The 6,638-nt window shown below is 35.1% G+C and overlaps 1 non-coding gene across 1 annotated transcript; it reads right to left on the bottom strand.

Moving 5' to 3' along the window:
- Positions 1 to 2,215: 2,215 nt before the first annotated feature.
- Positions 2,216 to 2,303, bottom strand: TRNAS-GCU (transfer RNA serine (anticodon GCU)). The gene has a single exon. It is a non-coding gene; the product is annotated as a tRNA-Ser (tRNA).
- Positions 2,304 to 6,638: the final 4,335 nt, after the last annotated feature.

The following is a 6,638-nucleotide window of genomic DNA, read 5'->3' as shown; positions in this document are numbered from 1 at the left end:
CAATACCTTTTAGCTGTCCTTTATCTGCTAGTTTACCAAGTTAATAATCAATCAGAGTAGTCAGTGTGCTTTCTCCTTCCTTCTAACAACAAAATCAGTATAGTTCCATAGGTTGAATATATGGAGAATAGTATGTATGCAGATCTTACTCATATCCTATGATAGTAGAGACGTTGTTTTCTGCTTTTTCCTTCCTTTTTTGGCGAAAATGATGTCGTAGGGGAAGTTGGAAGGAAGAGCATTGCTAGATGGCCTGTCTGTCTGCGAGGAATATTTATTCAACTTATTCAATTAATAATGAGGCTATTTTTTATTTACCATCTTATGTGGTGTTCTATCCTACACCTCGCGTCCAAGATATCTGCATTCTAATGTGACCCAAAGATACGGTTGAAATAGTTCTCTTGTCGACTAATACCATAAAATCAAATGGAAAAAAGACCTTTAAGTGAATAAATTTATAAATAACACTATTATGAGACAAACTCCATTGAAGTCCTTCAACGAAAGGATGAACATATTTTTAAAATGTTAGGAAGTATGTCAGTATAATAGAAAGGAAAGAATATATTTAAAGAGAAAAGCAATAACTTGCACAAGACAAGACAAGGCAAGATTTACGTGGTTCAGTAATTTTTTCCTACTCCACGATTACACAAAGAATATCTCTTCATTAATTGAAGAAAAAGACTAAGTTGAGAGATGATTTACAAATGAAAAGGCACATGCCCTGTTTATAGGCATTTGAGTGTGTTGCGGCCAAACACACACACAAGTATACGCGGTCATCAAGTAATAAAGTGACTAGAAGTCGGATGTCGAACCCACGAGGACTTGTTATCAACTATTATATAAATTAGATTATCCTAATTATCTAAACAAGGATTACTAGAAGTGTTTGAATCTATACTAATAAAATAGAAAAACAAAATAGTGTACTCTGACCATAGGAAAAGTAGATTTTTATGATATCAATGTAATGAAAGCGATCTAGGGTCATGGCGCTATCTAACAATCCTATTGCATTCTTCAAGTGAATTAACGAATTAATTTATCTGATTTATTGGTTAACGGGGTTAAGATTGCACATAAGAATCTGTCGATCTCCTACATGCGTATTCAAGCTAACCCAACACATATATGCCTATAGAGTTAGAATAAACAAGAATGCATTTACAATTCTCATATAATAATCAAGCAAGGCAATTAGCATATGTCTATTTTAACCGCGAATCCATTCTCCGATGTTCGGGTTCAAGATCTTGCTCTACTCAATCCAATATGAAACCTAGATTTCTCACTTTCGAGTTCAACTCTAGATTCGTAGATAATATTCAATTGGTGATCAAGTAATCAAATAAGCCTTTCCTTATATCAATAACTCAATCAAAATGCAATTATCTCCAAGAACAAAAAGTCTGTTATGCTTAATACCTTTAGTTTGATCGGTATCTGTCTTAATTCGATCCTTTTTCGAGTAGTTTTTTCTTCAGCAAATTGCCCGAGGCCTATGTTTTTTTGAATCCAATCGTAGATATTATGCCAGTCATACCTCTGGGTTTTTTTTTCTCTTAGCCTTTGTTTGGCAAGCTGCTGTAAGTTTTCGATGAGATCCTTAATAATATCCTAGAAAATTCATGATTTATTTGAGAAAAATTCTAAAATAAATAAAATCAGATAAGCTTTACCGTTTGAAACCTCGATTCAAACATTGAAATTCTTGGATAGTCACGAGAAATCCGGCTTAACTTATTTCCTTATTTTTTGACGCTTTCCTTTCCAGTGAAAGACCTTATTAGGCTCCTCACAATACCTAATTGTGTATATAAAAAAATTTGGTTAATGACAAACTCTTAGTAGAAAAGAATTTATGAAAATTTTTTTAGAGAAAGAGCTTCATTGCTTGGTGTCAAACTAGGATATGCGGTAGAAAAATGGATGATCTATTCTCTTTTTTTCAAAAAAATCATCTTGGAGATTGTGTAATGCTTACTCTCAAACTCTTCGTTTACACAGTAGTGATTTCTTTGTTTCTCTCTTCATCTTTGGATTCCTATCTAATGATCCCGGACGTAATCCTAGACGTGAAGAATAAAATAAAAATGGTTTTTCCTTGCTTGATTTTCAAATTTTCTTATGATTTGGTCTATTCCACACATTTAACTAAGAATAAGAACAAAGGATTTCGAAATTTGAAAAAAAATCAAGTCATCAACGGAAAGAGAGGGATTCGAACCCTCGGTACGATTAACTCGTACAACGGATTAGCAATCCGCCGCTTTAGTCCACTCAGCCATCTCTCCCAATTGAAAAAGATAATTACTACATGAGATAGCACATAAGATAAAGGAAAGAATCTTTCTTTCTCTCTTTTCTTCTTTCTATATTATATAGATATGTACAACTTTTATCATCAATTTCCTTTTAAGCGCGGGACTAAATAAATAAACCAATACAATAAATCAAAAAATCAAAATCAATATATGAATAACAATACTAATGAAAGAACCACCACCCTAAATCGTGAAATTTAGCTCCACATAGATATTTTAGTCAAACAACAAATCATACAAAGAACCATAAAAATTACTAATTTTGGTGAAAGAAAAGATGAAATCCGGACTTCACGGTGGTTCCATGCTATCCCTTGGTCAAAGGTTCCTTTCAAAAAACGTCCTCCCTCTCCAAAACAGGTTTAGACTTCTATTTATACAAGTTGGAGGTGTATTGGATGGAAAAACATTGTTCCAGCGAAGTGGGAAAATATTCTGTCACCTAACGCCCAGGGCAGCTGATCTCGTCCATGTCACACCTCTATCAAAGGTTATGAAATGGTCGATACAATAGTAATATTCAACAAGTAGTTGGGGTCAATTTTCCATAAGGAGCTATGAATGGGACTTATGTTATATATTATAGTCTATGAGCTTGAATTATCTCAATTTGCACTTCTACAAACTTGGAATTGTATCTAGGTCTAATTTAAACTAAAATTTCTAACTAAGAAATGAAACTAGGAAATTAATTTTTTTTTGTTATTTTTCAAATGATATGGAAAGCCTAGGGCTATGACCTTCACCTAGGTGTTAGTCTAATAGGTTGTAAACTTTAAAACTTATATTATTGGTCGGTGTGTATTATAGCTATTAACACTCAATCACCCACTCAATACCTTTCGATCAGCGAGTGACTTTGCCCAATTATGCTTTCTCAAGTCCAAATAGGTGATGCACAAAATAGTTTTCAGAGAGTGGCTTTGCCCAATTATGCTTTCTCGAGTCCAAATAGGTGATGCACAAAACGGTTGATAAAAGCTCAAGTCGGGTTTTACTATCTCTAGGTTCAACCCTTTAATTCGGCTCATCAATTTCTCGATTGACCCAATTTCTTGTTAGCAAAGTTTTCCTAGAATAAGTCTCTCTTTCTCAAGTAAAGACTAATTAAAAATGCATGAACTAATATTTGCAATCATTAATTCTACAATTAAAAATAAGAACACGGCTGAATAACAAACATACAACCATAAACAAGCAATAAATCAAACACCCATTAAGATTATACTCTAGGGTTGGGTCACAACCCTAGTGAAAATCTAGCTACTCATGCTTAAAATACAAGAAGAAATGATAATTAAACTCATACTGATAATTAAAATGATGAAATCGATGTCCAAAAAGCTCAAAATAGCAAAAACTGGTAAAGAGAGTAAAGAAAATCGTTTACTGTAGCAGCTGATGTCAAAACATAACCTAAAAATGTAAAACTCTTCTATTTATACAGGGCTGAAATTTTCGGAAAAAAAAAAAGTCATTTTGGATGTTCTGCGGCCGCACAATTCCATGTGCGGTCCGCACTTTTTTTCATTATTGACAGGGTTGGAAATCTGCGGCCATGTAATTCTGGACTGCAGCCGCACTTCTCTCTTTCATCAGACTGTAGAATAATGTTTATGGCCACACGTTGCTCTTCTGCGGACTGCACAACTGTGATTGCGGCCCCATAGCTTCACTTCTACGGACTTACAATATTTGTGCGGTCGGCCCTTTTGTTGGACTTGAGAAGCAGGTTCTCTGATCTTTTGCTTTGAATCATTTTCTACGGCCGCATATATAATTTGTGGTCCGCGTTTTTCATATTTATCTGATGGGAGTTTCTTCACAATCTGTGGTCCCCACTTCTGAGCTTTTGTGCCTGTTTTTGTCCTTGAGTTCGGATCACTCCTTCTTGAGTTGGATTTATTCTTGGAAGCTCATCTTCCAATATTCCTACAATTACGTACATTTCATCAGTTTACATGAACACAATTAAGTGCTTTTGGACTAAAACAAAAGCTAAAAGGCACTAATAAGTAGTGAAAAACCCCGCTTATCAACTCCTCCAAACTTAAGCTTTTGCTTGCCCTCAAACAAATAAGGTAATTCCCATCTCCACAAGTTAAGTTCTATTCCAGCTAATCACAAATGCATCAATCATGCATCAATTGAGATCAATAATTACCCACAACACTTATGAATTATAAACAAGTCATCGGGTTGAACTTTTAAGCACAAATAGTTCTAATGTGACACTTGAGCATCAAGAGTTGACTTTATTCATCAAGGAATCTTCCTTTTTCATATAGGTAATATGAATCCCAAACTCCTCCTCCTCTACTCTCTGTTTGCATATCTCACTTACGAATATAGCACTCAGTTCGAAAATTTGTGAAAGGTTCGCTCATCTTTCTCAAAAGAATGTCGCAAGTACGGCTTTAAGTACCATAGTCTCGCCCCTCATCTGAATCACCAATAATAATATCTCACTCAACTTGAAATCACGTAAGGCTTTTTTGGAATGTAACGAAGGCTTTTGGACTAAGGTTGGATATGCTATGATAGAATGGGTTCATCTTTCTTTAAGCACTCCATTTTCTCTTATCGACTCATGCTTTGCCAACTCTTTGAGGCATTTTATTTTGCTTAGGGGAACTAGAAAGACTTAAACATCACTCTTTCTTGGTCATGATATTCATTTTCTCCTTCTTGTCTTTCTCCATGCTTTGCATTATTACTCTTCTTTGAATCCCTTCAACTCTTCAACCTATTCATTTTCTTTTTGCATTTTTCTTTTTTTGTTCTTTTTTTTTCTTGCTTTTCCTTCTCTTCAATTCTTTTCTCTTTTTGTGCCTTGATACTTTTTTCAAACTCCTCGTATCTCCCCTAAACTTACGTTTAGCCAATTGTTTCACAAGAGTGTTAAGGAAAGCTCAGGTTCCAAGAGAGAGTCAGGACAAAATGGGTAGGACAAAATGGGTAAAGGCTTGTAACATGGTTATCAAATGAGAAAGGTTTTAGGCTCAAATGAGTTGACTAGGGATAACAACATTGGTGGGCCTGGAAAATTTCAAGAGGGTCAAGGAGATCCTACAATCACTTCTCAAGCCAAGCAAAACTTTAAATGTCGCTTAGAAACACATCGGGGCATGTTCTAGACCATTTGCATGGGTACTTGGACTTGCAACAAAAATATCTCATCTCTCACGCAACTGGATTGTTAAAGAGGATAGAGTCGAGGGCCTACAACGACCATATTCAATATTGAAAATTACTACGGTTCGACTAAACCACTCGATGATTGCTTAAGTAAACACAAGAGTCAAAAGGTCACTAACTAGAGTTATTTCTTTTTAAAAAGCTTGTTTTTAGCCATAAACATGTAATTAAGTGTGTTGATACCAAGTGAAGCATACCTAACTCTTCGAGCTTGACTCAATTAGGTCTTTTATTCATTATTATTACTATTCTTACCTAAACACCAAAAACGGACTCAATCCCTTAAGAAGGTTGTCACGCCATTCATCGCAGGGAAGAGTTAGCTGGTTCACACAAAAATTACCTTTGGAAAGAACCATGGCATTAATAAAACCAAAGGCTTATTATCCACTAAAACATAAAAAGAAGCTAATAAATTAAAAATAAGCTATTATATTAAACAAGAAGCTACTAAATTAAACATTGAATAATAATAAAATAGAATAAAGAAGCTACAAATCAAACTACTAAAAGCATAATGAATATACATAATGAGAGAGGAAAAGAGAGAATATATACATCAAAAGGGAATAGAGATAATATATATATAGAATAAAGAGAAAGAAGAAAATATTGTTATTTATTACTAATCAAATGTCTAAAAATCATCCAATTAGCAAATAAACTCCACCCCCCGAATAAAAATAAGCATTATCCCCAATGCTCGACAAAATAAGAATAAGAAAGAGTAAGAGTGAAGAGGACTCCCTATGTGGCCTTGGACATCGCTGTTTCTATAGCAGTGTCACCTCCCTTAGTCTCCTCTAACTGGATCTCATTATCATTAGCTCTAGGAGTAGCTGGGTTGGTAAACATCTGGCGCACCGCCTCGGTAGTGTTGGCAACCAGGTCTAGCTCCTCAGACTGGCCAGCTGGTGCCACTGGAGCCGATGGTGCTGCTGGATCTACTAGTGCTACTGGATCTAACTCCATTAACATGTCAAATGGAAGATCACCAGTTGTTGCTATCATGTTCACCTCTCTCCTCAACGTGTCAAATGATTTCTTGGACGTTTGAGATTTCTTCATTTTCTTTACATGTTTTCCCAGCTCCTCAATCACTACTGC

This window comes from Nicotiana tabacum, chromosome 7, assembly GCF_000715075.1.
Source record: "Nicotiana tabacum cultivar K326 chromosome 7, ASM71507v2, whole genome shotgun sequence".
NCBI classification, from domain to species: domain Eukaryota; kingdom Viridiplantae; phylum Streptophyta; class Magnoliopsida; order Solanales; family Solanaceae; genus Nicotiana; species Nicotiana tabacum.
Note: the sequence above shows the minus strand (reverse complement) of the source record. Positions and strands in the feature narration are given on the sequence as shown.